Below are 14,033 nucleotides of genomic sequence, written 5' to 3'. Positions count from 1 at the left end.
AAGATAGATTGAGAACTCCTGTCTTCCAGGTAAGGAGCTTACTCTCCATGGAATGAGCATTCATGCTCAGGAGACAAGGGCATTATTATGCTCTAATAAGTGGTTTCCAGAGTTAAAAAAAAAATCAATGTCACTTTCTATATGCCTGAAGTATATAAATTAACCTATCATTTGACAAAATAAGACTTACTGATTTAATGATCAGTAAAAAGAAGACATGACTGGGACATCACTAACCTCAATAGTTAAAATGAGCATGTATTAAACTCCTTATAAAAATCCCCTTCATATTAAATATTAATTAGACCTGCCCCCCATGTCAGTGTTCTTCTCGTGTAATCAATCTCCTTTCCAGTGTTAGTAGGGTGATCATTTGCCCTGTTTGCCCGAAATGTCCCAGTTCACACCTGTTGTTCCAGGATAATTGTTAACTGCAACCCCTTTCACTCTCTAAAGAATTTTGGTTTGGACGATAAATTATATGGTCAACCTCAGTATTAGGGTCTCTGGGATAAATGATCAAGGCGCCATTCCTATTTATTGGTATTACCTTGTCACAAGCTGTAAAAACAGTTTTCCTTTTGATTGTTTCTTCCTGAGTTGTCACAAAGACCTTCACATAAAATCACTCTTTCCCATTAAAGCAATTATTGAAACCCCCTTCAGTAATGACCACTTGTTTTAGTTTTCCTCCTCAGATTCCAGAGACCAAATGCAGACATTGCTTTTGCTGGGTCAGCATCATAATTGTTCAGAGGCACAGCCTTGTACTGGGAAAGCTTGGTCTATCTAATCCACAAGAATCTCAAGGAGACATTTTTTCTTGGTAATAGTATCTGGTAGAAAGAGTCTACTATTGACTACTAATTTTAGCACGGAGAATGGAAAGCCCAACATACTTAATTTCCATGGAACGTGCGTATTTCTGGACTAAGATACCTAATGTCTCTAGAGTGCCACTAGGGAATGAGTAATTGAAAGGTGAATTTGGGTGGTTGCCTTAGATATAATCTCTGTTAAAACTATTTAATCTCTGTGGTTCACAAGTAAATCTTTTCCTGAGTTGATAAATGGAATGACATTTCTGGGATTACATGTTTCTACAACAATACTTTTTGGCTGATTCTAGTAGGAGCACCACTATTGATTCATTATTTAATTTTGGAAAATTGATCACTTGGTTTTTTTCATCTAAGGCTGTGTCCTCATCGTACCAGAGCACCAATCAATTCAATGTTTCAAAAAACACTTTTTAAAAATGTGGGACCATGGAGACCAAACCACTAGTGACGGAAGTAAATTGTCTTCATCTAATTGTTTGGCTGTTTCTTAACCTATCTGTAAATTGTGGATAATTCTGCTGGATTTTGCCTTCCTGATGCAGTTGCCATGAAAGTAAGTTACATACTTAGTAAAATGTTATGAACATTTCGGATAACAGAGCCTGAATGACTTTATCATTCTTGTTTGTAGTTTGCTTGGAAAATTAAATTGAATGAGATGAGTGGCTAAAGTGTGTTTTTCTCTTTCTCTCCTTTTCTTACTTCTCTACTTAAAATGAAAGTACATCTTTTAAAAATACTATTACTGGATAGTCAGTTTTATTGTAAGACACTGATAGACCCTGAAATGTCGATGACACTCCTCTGTTGTTGGTTTTTTAAAAAAAATTCCAGGCTTCTATCAAAATTAAGAATGTTTCGGGAAAACTAGGCTCCTAATTTCCTTCTTAACCCAAGGGACTGGGTTGAATAGCTAAAGAAAAATTTTCCTCATAATTATCCCTTTTCCTATTTCAGGCATCAACTCTACCTTACCTGTCCCCCTAGGAAATCCATTACAAAACCTAGAGAGCCCCCTTTCTGATGAGTCAAGTCAGCTCTTTTCCCAGGAGTACCAGGGCCCGCTTGTGAAACACAGGCTGGGCAACTGCCCCAAGAGTGCCTCAGGCCCGAGTGGGTAGGGACGTTCCAGGATTTGAATGTAGTGGCATCAGGTGGTTGGAGGGGGTGGGGTGATAGACCAGGCTGCTGGTCTTCCAGGAAACCAATTCCATTGGGGTAATCTTAATAGGTCATATTATATATTATACACCAAAAACACCTGCAGTGCTTTCAAAGGAGAAAGACCTGCAAAAAGAAAGTAAAGAGTTGATAAGACAGAAAAAGATACATATATTTTTCTGATAAAAATAATGACCTATTACTAATTATGGGAAAGAATTACCCAGAAAGAACTGTATCTTCTTTTGGCAAGTTTACGCTGAGTAGCTGTGCACATCTCTGTAATTCTCAAGAGATTTACTTGCTGTCTTTCAGCCAGCAGTATGACAAGGATTTATTGGTGTGCCAAGATGGGGGCCTGGGTCTCAGAAATGGGAAATCTGAGACACGATCATTTAGTTGAGGAATTCTAGGTTGCTTGAGCATTCTTGTTCCATGAGTGGCTCACAAAAAACCCTTAGAAGCTGCCCTAGTAACTATGTTTCCCAGAGGGGAAACTGGGGCAGACGGGCAGAGCAGGGGTATGTGTTTGTGGTGGAGGGGTGAGATTTTTCACAATATATGTTGCTGGAAGGTCTACACTCTAGCAGGACCAGCCTTAGGAAATGCTGGTAAGTGGTTCTTTGGCAATATTTACTCATTTTGGAATGGCTCTTCCTCTCTCCTACTTCCCCTGCCTAGAGGTGTAATTTTGTAACCTGATTGCTCAAAGTCCCCTCATTGTGGCCCTCACCTGAGCTGGTATGCTCTGGATCTTGTTCACTTCTCATGTTGACCAAATTTCCTATCAAATTCTATTTGCCTCATATCCTATTCCCACTGGATATTTATTTCTGCTTTCCAAGGGAGGAGGATGTTATCCGGTAATCTAATTAGAATGCAGTAGGATGGGTATAGGCAGTTTAATACACTGTCCCTTTTACTATGGAAGTAGAAGGTAGGGGTTTACACTTCCATAGGTAGGTAGCAGTATTCTATCAAATATGTAAATTTTTAGTAGTGAAGTTTCAGGAGCTATATTGCAAATTGGTGGGAGTAATATTTTGATGACATAGACATATTTTAGTGCTCTTAAAATCACACACATTTACAAACACCTTCCTGAGTAAGGAAGGCCCAGCCCTTGAGCCTGGGAGAGTCAGAGTATCCGTTTTGCATAGCCAGGTCTCATCATTGTTGAGGGAGGAGATGCTGGCAGGAGCGAGACAGCTGGAGAACATCCCTAACTTGCTATAGACCAAGGACTATACATACATATCTTTCTCCCCCCCGGGGGGGTGGGGTGTTTGGCATGGAGAGAGAGTGCTGGGCACCCCTCCCACGTGCACATGCACCCTCACCCAGGCACTCCCCACCTCAGCCTCACCCGGTGGTTTGCCTACAGGCTGATTCCTAAAAGATCAGAAAGACAAATGATTCAGAAGTGCCTGCAGCTGATTCCTACTTAGAATATGTAATCTCACAATCCGTGCCTGTTTTCTTTTAAGTGTTTATACGCCTCTGATCAAATCTTCATTCTGCTCTCTAACTGTCCCTTTGAAAACAGCGGCAAGGTTTTATTTCTGATTACACAACGACTAAAGCCAAACAACTTAAAAAATAAAAAAGCCCACAGCAGTGTTGATTTGACACTGTTTCATTTTTGCTATCCCAATCCAAGATTTTCTGAATATCTCCATAGCCCAGCCAGGACACATTCACTGAGTTATTGACTGGGCAAGGCTCTGCTTAAAGCTCTTAGGAAAATTTCTCGTGTGACTTACAGTGATTTTCAGTGAGAATCAAGAGCACCATTGTTGGTTCCTAATAAGTATGTAGTTTCTGTATTGGAAATACATGTCTTTCACATGCATAAATGCACATACAGCATAGGATTTCCAGTGCTGGCTCAAGCACACGTTCGCGGATGCCTGTGCGCGCATGCGCACACACCCGCCATGAGTCTCTACTCTGTACATACTAATTATGTTCTCATTTGAGGTAACTTCACAGCTCCTATAGCTATGAAATAATAACAAATACAGAAAAATGCCTAAGAAAAACAACCTAAAGTCACAATTGATCAGTTTTAAGAAAGAACGGCATTGCAACTAGAGGCATAAGTAAGGAGGAATTTTTCTGGGAACGTGAAGTGATAAATACATTACAGAATGGTAATAAACAACATCTGCTTTATTAGCAAAAGAGTAAATAGGAAGTTTTATCATTCCTCTAAATGGTGATAAAACGTGAAGAAATGCCATTCAGAATGTTTTGTTTTTCTTTTTTTCAAATGCAATGCAGATCTCTGTGTGAGCCCACACTGTTCTTGCTGTTTCCTTTTATTAAAAGCACAATGTTCACACTGTCAAGAGATTATTACAGTAGTATTCAAATCTGCAGTGGTGCTAAATTCACAGAGTGCTCAATACACCTGAGCAGGGGAAAATATATATGAGAAATAAACAAAAAGATTGAAACAATTTTAAATTAGGCTCAAGGCTATTCCCTTCTAGAGAGGGAGCTATTGATTATCAATATTGCACCACATTTAAAAAATTCCCATATCATGTAAGTCTCTAAATTATAATAGCAGAGAATAATTTTTGAGTACTGACTCTGCTCCAAGCACCATGCTTAGCACTTTACGCAATTTGTTCTCATTTGAGCCTCATACTTTTTCTATAGATGAAACTATTATCATGCTCATCTTATAGATGTGTATGTGTTTTAGAAACGTGTATGTGTAAAAGCCAATACCTAGAGCATGTGGATTTGAAATTCTCCCGAACACATCTAAGTGACTTATGCGAAGCTGTGTTAGGGAATGTAGAGAGGGTAATTTTTTTCTTTACTTTTATTGAGGTAACATTGGTTTATAATATTATAAAGTTTCAGGTATACAAGGTTATACTTTGACTTCTGTACATACTACAGCATGCTCACTACTAAAAGTCTAGTTTCCATCCATCACCATACAATTGAGCCCCTTCACCCATTTTGCCCTCCCCTCACCCCCCTTCCCCTCTGGTAACCAGTGGTCTTTCCTCTGTATCTATGTGCTTGGTTTTGTTTTGTTTTGTTTGTTTTTAATACTCCACATATGAGAGATCATACAGTGTTTGTCTTTCTCCGTCTGACTTATTTCACTTAGCATAATATCCTCAAGGTCAGTCCATGTTGTTGCAAATGGCAAGACTTTATCTTTTTTGTGGCTGAGTAGTATTCCACTGTGTATATTACCACTTCTTTATCTATTCATCTATTGATGGGCACTTAGGTTGCTTCCATGTCTTGGCTATTGTGAATAATGCTGCGATGAACATAGGGGTGCATGTATCTTTTCAGAATTCTTTTTCTGGAGGTCACTGTTATGTGCTCCATAGCATCATGATGTTTCTATGCATGTACACATGTGCAACACATAGTTTAGTTTTTGTCACCAGTTTTATCCCCTTTTCTATTACTTTCATATTTATGATGGACAAATGTTCTCACTTTGAAGTCTCTTGCTGTGGGATCTCTTTTCTAGTAAAATTTCATGGTGGTTCACATTTCCCAGGAAATCACCTTTAGAGCTTTCAAAGTGATATTAATGTTTTAAAACACAAATACAAAAAGTCTTACACTCACCGTAAGAGAAATGTTATGTCTCCCAGTGCCATCTTCCCAGTTACTGCACACGCCGTACAGGCTAACGTCATTTTAGCCAGGACCCCACCCTGTTCCTTTTCTGTCTTTCTTGTGGCTTGGGGCTTTTGTAGCCTTTGCATCTCTTTGCCTGGCTCTGAGATCAGGCTCCCTGACACTGTACCTCTATGTTGCTTGGAGAGGCAACTTAAAATATACAATCTCCAGACGGCAATGATTTAGCCAAATTAAAAACAGACACGGGGCAGAGAAAGCGGGAGGTGTCAAATGTTCCTTCTACCCCACTATCAGTTTGATGTGGTGGCCTTGTTCCTACCTAGTCCCACTTCTCGCTGTCCACTACCCAAAGTTAAAATGCCTGAAATGTTAACAGAATACACATGGATAGAGATATGTATACCCTTTCTTCTGCCTCCTAACCCGACACATGGAGTTTTAATTGTGGCTTATTTCAACTTAATTTTGCTTCACCCTTAGGATGAAAGACACTTGTTTCAATAAGTCTCAAGAAGTATTGTAAAACATATAAGTACTTGCAAGAATCTCCTTAGCCACCTCAAAAGAAAATCATTGCTTTTGGTGGATATTGAGCATTCGCTTTTGAAGTGAGCTTCCTTCCTCTTTCCAAACACAATCACGGTCCTATTGACGAGCTGGTATCAAAGTTAATGAATGTACAATGCACACTCTTATTCACGATTAATGCACAGGAGTAAATAAAGTCTTTGCTCTGGTTAGAAACAAATCTAATAGAGAACAGGCAAAAGACGTATGGCTAGAGGAGCAATATCATGTAATGTATCTTTTCCTCAGTCCTTGCCTGGAGCAAATATGGAATATGGCAGCTCAATTGTCCTGGGAGGTTTCATTACAAATGGAGAATTTCCCAGTTATCTCAGATCTTAAAACCAGCATTATTCAACGTGACGCATTAAGCCATCATTAGTCCCAAGATGGTGACTTCAGTGGGGGTGGGATGGCTACCACTGAATGCAGAAATGGTTACTAAGAAGCCCATGAAGACTACCATTTTCTTCCTTGCATTGCTCCACTGTTTTCAGATCCTATGTTCATTTTAAAATCCACACCAGGCAAAAGTCTGCTACGGTTTAGGCTGTGTCTAATCTCTAGCATGCCTCCTGAATGTGGCCATAGTATGCACGTACAGCCATGTTAGGCTGTGACTTACTTTCAGAGTGGTTTCAAGCACAATTTCTGAGTTCTAGTGAGGATGAAAGCCCTTGTACACTGCTCTTCTTTCTTATTAGTGCCTTGCATGATTTTCTGCAAGCTATGACCCATGGAATTCTGCAGCACAAAAATGATAAGATGTTTGGTATCTTTCATTTTCTGCAAATAGTCTGTATTTACAATACTACTCCAGTGGTTTCTGACTACCGCTTAGGGCGATTTTGCTTAGCCTAGCGGAATGTCCTGGAAACTACTGGCAATGATTTAGCCTCCAAAATTGGAACGCATTAGTAGAGACAGAAAGCCTATGAACAAATAGTGGGCATGTGCCAGAGTAAATAAGTGTGGTTCATGAGCTGCGGTTAGAAATGTCTCTCTTTCAGTATGCAGGGCAAAGCTTTTGCCAGCATTTGCCATAAAGTCATCACACAAAGCAGTTTTTCCTCTCAGTAAGACAGACTCAATGAAAGAGAGCTTCTAGTCTCACAATCTACTGTTGAGGCTGTAGTCACAGGTCACGCCAAAGGAGACCTGAGCCGAAGGGGTCCTTTGCTCCAGCTGGCCTTTCTTACCCTTCCTGCTGCAAAGCTTCTATGAAAAAGAATGAACCCATGAGGCAGTGAGGAGGAGGGTGGAAGAACTGGAAGAGGCAAGACTCTTCGTAATGCTCAAAGCTCCTCCCAGGATCTCATAACAAACCACAGAGTCACTTTGCTTCCTCTCTTTTCCAAACCCAAACTTGGCCCTTGCTGCATAACTCCTTCGAAGCACTTGGTGAGGCTATCATTACTGGGTGAAGCATTAAGACACCTTCCTCCACAGAGTTCTGTCAGAGCCTCAGAGGCTGAAGGAGACAGACGTATATGGTTTCCACTTTAGTCTGTTTGCATTTTCCTTTAGAACTTAACTCCTTGACCGCACATTACAGAAGGATTTAGTGCATTTGGATTGGAACAGCATGATTTCTGGTGCAGCGTGCATGCTTGCCCTCTGAGTTGGGGTCTGGTTTCATGCAGTTTTTTATTCCTGTGTAGACTGCACAGTCTTAGCAACTACTGAAATCTAAGAAGAAACCATTTTTTTCTTTTTAACTGAAGAAGCCATTAATCAATACTGCGTAAGATTCATTCATTGTGGGGATATTGTTGTAGGGGCATGTATAATTCACCCTTAAAACAGAAACATAATGAGAGATGTCATTTTACAAAGCCTTCTCTGATCACCGTTGTCATCATACCATAAAAGAATAAAATATGGATAAATGTTTTAGAAACACCTCAGACACGACAACTTTAGGAATAAAGAAATAAAATATGTTATTTCTGTACTAGTTAACAAATTTCCTAATTCATTCCCATAATTATGGATCCCACAGTTAAATTCAAGCAATATTCACTGGACAACCACTATGTGCCAGGCATTATGCTAGATGGTAAAAATACAGAGATGAATGACAGAGCAAATATATCAAAATGTTGTGGACTGTCAGTTCTGAGTGGTGGGACTTAAGACTTTGCACCCTGTTCAATTTAGAAAATAAAAGAAAATGTCTTTTTTTCCCAAAAAGAAAGAAAGGAAAAGAGTTCTTTATTTCAAAGAGCTCACCGTCGATGGATATGGAAATGAGTGCCCAATAATTTGAATACAATGTGATAAGCAGAATAATAGAGGGATGCTCAGAGATGGCACAGTTTCCTTCAAGCACCAGTGCTAAGCAGGATCTGAATCCGGTGTTCTACCGTGGAGGGATGAGAACTGGTTTAAGAGTTAGAAAAGTCTAGCTCTGTTTTAGACTTCTGTTTCTTGCTTACCCATGTAATCATAGACAAATTGCTTAACCTGTCTAACGCATAGCTTCTTCCTCTGTCAAATGGGAATAATACTCTCTGTCTTTCTTAGTTATAAGGTTGTTGGAAGGATTAAATGTGAAAATATACATGAAAGGGCACAAAGAACTATGGACATAATATAAATACAAGATGCTATTTTTATTATTATTGGTCTCAGAGTCTTATGCGCTGAACAAACCTACATTGCTAAAAGCACTTTGTCATATATATTAAACACATGTTTGACTGGAGAAAGTTATGCTTCACTTGTCTTTCATCTGAAGATGTCTAAACTCTTTCCCCAAAGTCTCACAACCAAGGACTCTGAGATTCTAAAAAGAGAAGTAACTAGGCTCATATCATTGAATAAGTCCAGTCCTCAGCCAGGTGGATGGATAGGCTTTTGTCTCAAGTGAAGGTGGGAGGCAGAAGGGCCTAGTGGGGTCAACATGGGCTTTGGAGTAGATGGACCTGTGGTATCTTTACATCCCAGCATCTCAATTTCTCCTTCTGCAAAGTGGGATCGTAATATCTATCTCAAGGTTTTGTGAGGATTAAGTAATTATGTGAAATAGTTGGAACATGGTAGCCACTCAATAAATGTAGCCCTTTTCCTAAGCACTAGTTACATCTATCCATAATGAGCCCAGCTTTTATTTTACAGTGCCCACGTGTCCTGCTATGTGAATTGATGCTAAGAAGCAAAATAATCCATGCAGATATTTTGATATGAGAACTGAAGTGACAATGAACAGAAAAGGAAGAATCAAAAAAGGAAAATGGAAAGACATTTACAGTCACCACACGGAATTAGCAGATCTGGGGGTTCTGAGTTGGCCTGAGTACTAAGTGAATGGTGCGGTAAGTGGGAACTGCCAGGAGCTAACTAGGATTTGTTTAAACTTAATACTGGGCATGCAAATCTTTCTTTGCTTATTTTCAGACTCCCAATTCATTCCCCCAAATTTCATTCCAACAAAAGGCACATACCTTTCCCTTCCAGTGTCCCAAACCCTTGAATGCTTAGACCTGTGTCTTTTTGTGCTGCCTCCACCAAATGCAATAAAATTTTGTCAGCCAAACTTCTGCAAGGAGCCCTGCAATCATATGGCTTCTTCACCTGCTTTCCCCTTCCAGTCACAAAAGAACAAGATGACGTGTATTTCAAATGCCAGGCAAAAAAAATAACAACCAATTACTGGAAGGACAAAAAGGTTTCGTTTCTAGCTGGGGTTCTAACAGATGCTGATATATTGTTATTGCTGTGTTCCCCCTACGGCAGCCTGCTTCCCAGCTAGTGATGGAGCCTAGTTTAAGAATAGAGAGATGCATTCCACACGACAAACATTGAGTTCACTTCAGAGTGGTTTAAATTTTTGATCTTTTGCAATTTAGTGATTTTTACCAGTGGAATTACTTTCTCCTTATCCCACCAACTGTTTTCTAAGAATTTCACTCTGGATTACATAAAGGCAAAGAATCATAAGACCTGATAAAATATGGCAGAATCAAAACCTAGCCATCATTATTTTGATAATCTCAGCCATATCCTATAACACATTAAAAAATTGATTTGATGAGTCTTTATTTCCTTGAAAATCCCCCAAAGTTATAGGGAAAAAAAGAAGGTGGTATAGAACCCGGTGAAAGCAAAGCACCAGATTAAATTGGCATAGGCTAAATGACAAGCTATTGGTCTGGTCAAACTGAGTAAGCAAATAAGATTGCTTTGGCAAAGGAGAATTCACACACGCACACAGAGGTCCACAGACTAAGTTTCTTTACCTGTATTTGTTTCCTCTATCTCTCCTGTCCTTGCCTGACCCTGCATACTTCCAGTATTTAGAGGATCTCACTTTCTATTTATTTTGGTAAAAAACTATTAGGCTATTTCAAAGGCATAAGAGAAACACAATTGAGAAATGGTGTAAATCAAGCTGATCCACCTTTCTGACTGGCGATGTGGTCAGGGTGTCTGGACACTGTCAGGGCATTGTAACCCATATCCCAAAGTGACTTTGTTATATGAAAGGAGTTTAATTTTTTTCCTCTTTGTAACCTTGTGAAATTTCCACATTAAAAAGCCATCACATCTTTCAAACCAGAAATGATTGTGTTTGGCACCACAGCCTCTGGTGTAATGGGTCGAGCTTGTTTTCACTAAAACGAAATCAGCTTTCAAAATAAATCATCTGTAACAACATTCTACTCCCCAATCATATAATCCTATTAAAAGTGTTTCTTTTTTTTTTTCTTCATTGTCACTGGGCTGACAAGATTAGCCAAGTTTCAATGAGGAGAAACAGAAAGTTTTGGAAGACCTGGCCAACGCATGGAGAGCTACCCAGCTCCTACCTTGCCAGAACTTATTAAGCCCTTAAATATAGTCATCTGTGTTTCACCTCCACCTAACGTGCTTCATGGTTAACACAGTGATCCAGTCACTCAGCAATTCAAGCCACTCAACAAAGAGTCCAGTTGGGACAACCAAAGGACAGTGGGTTACCATGGTTATGCCAGTGAATAAGACCTTTATCAAAATTACATAAGAGCGCCAATGTGCTGAATGAAAATGTATTCCAAGTGGCTGCTGGGAGAATCCTTGCCAGAAGTGTAAATTATGTGGCAATATCTAAAAGAGCACGTTATAATTTCAGATTTCTCAGGAAAGCATATTTTTCTTTGGGGGTAAAAAGAAGAAAAAGAAACATCTTATAATAACCAAGTAGATTTGTTTTCTTCTGCCAGCAGGAAGAAAGAGCTCCTAGAAAATGCTGAGGGAGTTCCCAGCCAAAACGTACCGCTCAGCTTGGTCTTCACCCCTTCCAAACAGTATGAGGCACTATTTGCATTTGGGTTTATCAGTCAGGGAACTGACAGTCTGTGACTATAATGTTCTTATTAAAACAACTCAGTCAAAGCATTTGGAAGCTGTGGTCAATTTATAATTTACCATAATAAGTGACAGGTCACAAATGGTGTTAGCCCTCACCAGGTTCTGTCTTGGATGGGCTGCTCCATTTGGGGCTGAAATTCACAGACAGTGCACCTCGTCCATCTCCCTGGAGAAGCCTCCTTCAAGGCAGTCCTTGAGGGAAAGCTTTTTTGCGAGGCAATATCTTCTGGAACAACATTTACAAGTATGCTTAAGACTCTGTTCTCCAGAGTCAGTGTAAACTTGACGTTGGTCTGCTCTTGTCCTTCGGAAAGCTCTCCCCAGGACAGAGGCTCATGTAAGACTCCTTGGTTTTCAGCTTTGCTTACTCTGCAGGAGAATCGCTAACTCTGACCCTAGAATCAGTGCTGGGTTTAGATTCTGTCTCTGCTGCTTATTAGCCCAATAAACTTAGCCAAGGTATTTAATCTTGTTATGCCTCAGTTTCTCCATCTATTAAAAAGGTATAATATTATTATCTGGCTTAAAGGATTATTGTGAGGATCAAATAATAACTAGAAATTAGCAGTTGTCTCCTCAACCTTAGAATAATTGTGAGACCATTTTGTATAAAATTAATTCACTATATGAGTGAACAATAGCAAATAGTAGGAATAAATGATTTTGTAATCTCGAGTCTCTGAAAGGATTTCTCTCAAATTTTTATTATAATAAAAAGAGTAATTAGATGCTAATGGAGGGTTCTAGATGTTCACCTTTTGCCTCCCATGAAGCCCCTAGCGACAGAGTGGTTTTCTTATTGCAGATTAAACAGTCTTCAAGAGTTGATTGATTTCCTAGACCACGAGAAAAGCAGCAGTTTTCTGTGGGAAGTTACTTTTGGGTCTGAACTAGTTTTAGATAAACTGGCAAGGATTATAGAGCTTGAGTGAATGATAATTGGCTTTTGTAAGGTCTCCCACTGTTTAAAATTTTACGGTCATTATTTCAAACCCGTGAAAATAGAAGTTACATTAAAGAAAGAAGGCTATTTCTCTTTCAGCAAAAAGTTTGGTACTTATGTTGAAATGGATGAACACTTTTTTTGTCTCTACGTAAGGCATCTACCCATCAGGAAATAGGCCATGTAGCTTATGGAGATTTTAATTCTTTTACATAAAATTGAGTACTATCTTCCTATGAGGGAAATTTGTGTATATATTTTCATCAGCCTACCAGACAATTATACTTAAAGGGACGGTAACAGCATTCTTTCTATGATTGTTTGTAAAGTTATTATTTTCCTGCTTTCCCAATGACTGAAATACTCATCCTTATTTATGCTATCTAGATCCAAATTATATTTTGATTTTTAAAAAGCATTCTGTTTAGCTGAAGATATGAGCAAACAAATATTTATCTTGATTTAAAACTGTTTAATTATACATGAGACAGGTCAGCTTTTGACAAATAATTTCTTATTATAAATTGGGGCATTCAAGGGCCACATTAATGGCATATTTCTTCATGATTGATTGCTGGGCATGAAATTAATTCAAACTGGTAGTCAAAATATCTGAAAATATCAGATAGGTCATTCATTTATTTATTGTTTATTTAACATTTATTGTTTATTGTAAACACATTTATTCATGTTTATTTGAGCATATTTTGCATACCACAAAATTCTCTCATTGTAAATGTATAATTATATATTTTAAAATTAAGGTTGTGGAGTTGTGCAACCATCATCACAATCCAATTTTATAATGGATTGGCCAATTATTGATCCTGAGTTTTAGATTGTGTAGACAGAGCCTCAAGGATGTGCAGCTAAGATGGAAGGGTCCCCAAACAAGTTCACCATTCCCAGGTTGCATTGCTAATCTTTACCATACAGTGACGAACTCATATGTATGCATGTCTGTTTCCCTGACAAGCCTCTCAGAAAGCTGTAGTAAAGATTTTAATACATTTCCATAGAATAACAAAATCTGAGAGTGTCATCTCTGTGGATGGTACATCTGGTACCAATGGCCTTACTGTTTGGGGCACAAAGGTCCAGCATCAGGGCTGCTCTCCTGGCTCCTCGGGTTCTCTAACTTTGGGTTTACCTTTCTTCAGTGTGAACATAGCCAATCCTGGAGGTGTTTGTGATGAGCGTAAAATAGGTAAAGGCTTCCCACCACTTTGGAATGCTGACTTAGCATTAACAAGAAGTTTTTGCCAGCAAACAACAGGGCAGCGACCTGAGGAGGTGGACATGGGCCATGGTGAACCCCAGGGCAGTGGGCAATCTGTTGTGCACCTGTGTCTCTGGAGCTGCTTCTGTCAAGGACTTATCCTTTACCCACTGTTGTCTCAGTCAGTGTCTTCACAGAGCAAGGAATAGTGTGTGAATATCATACGAAATTTGCAGCTGAACATAGCTACTCGCAGACAATAATCATTTTACTCCCAAGCAACTAGATGTTGATTATGGCACTGCAGTCATTGAAACTGGTC

The 14,033-nt window shown here is 39.2% G+C and overlaps 1 long non-coding RNA gene across 2 annotated transcripts in view; it reads left to right on the top strand.

Moving 5' to 3' along the window:
- Positions 1-10,789, top strand: part of LOC138923735 (uncharacterized) — a 67,581-nt gene extending 56,792 nt beyond the window's left edge. For both annotated transcript variants that reach the window (XR_011437804.1, XR_011437803.1), the window contains exons 4-5: positions 1,197-1,395; positions 9,318-10,789. This is a non-coding gene — a long non-coding RNA (uncharacterized lncRNA). The remainder of the gene's footprint in view (positions 1-1,196; positions 1,396-9,317) is intronic.
- Positions 10,790-14,033: the final 3,244 nt, after the last annotated feature.

This window comes from Equus caballus, chromosome 4, assembly GCF_041296265.1.
Source record: "Equus caballus isolate H_3958 breed thoroughbred chromosome 4, TB-T2T, whole genome shotgun sequence".
Classification (NCBI taxonomy): domain Eukaryota; kingdom Metazoa; phylum Chordata; class Mammalia; order Perissodactyla; family Equidae; genus Equus; species Equus caballus.
This window is presented reverse-complemented; position numbering and strand designations above follow the sequence as displayed.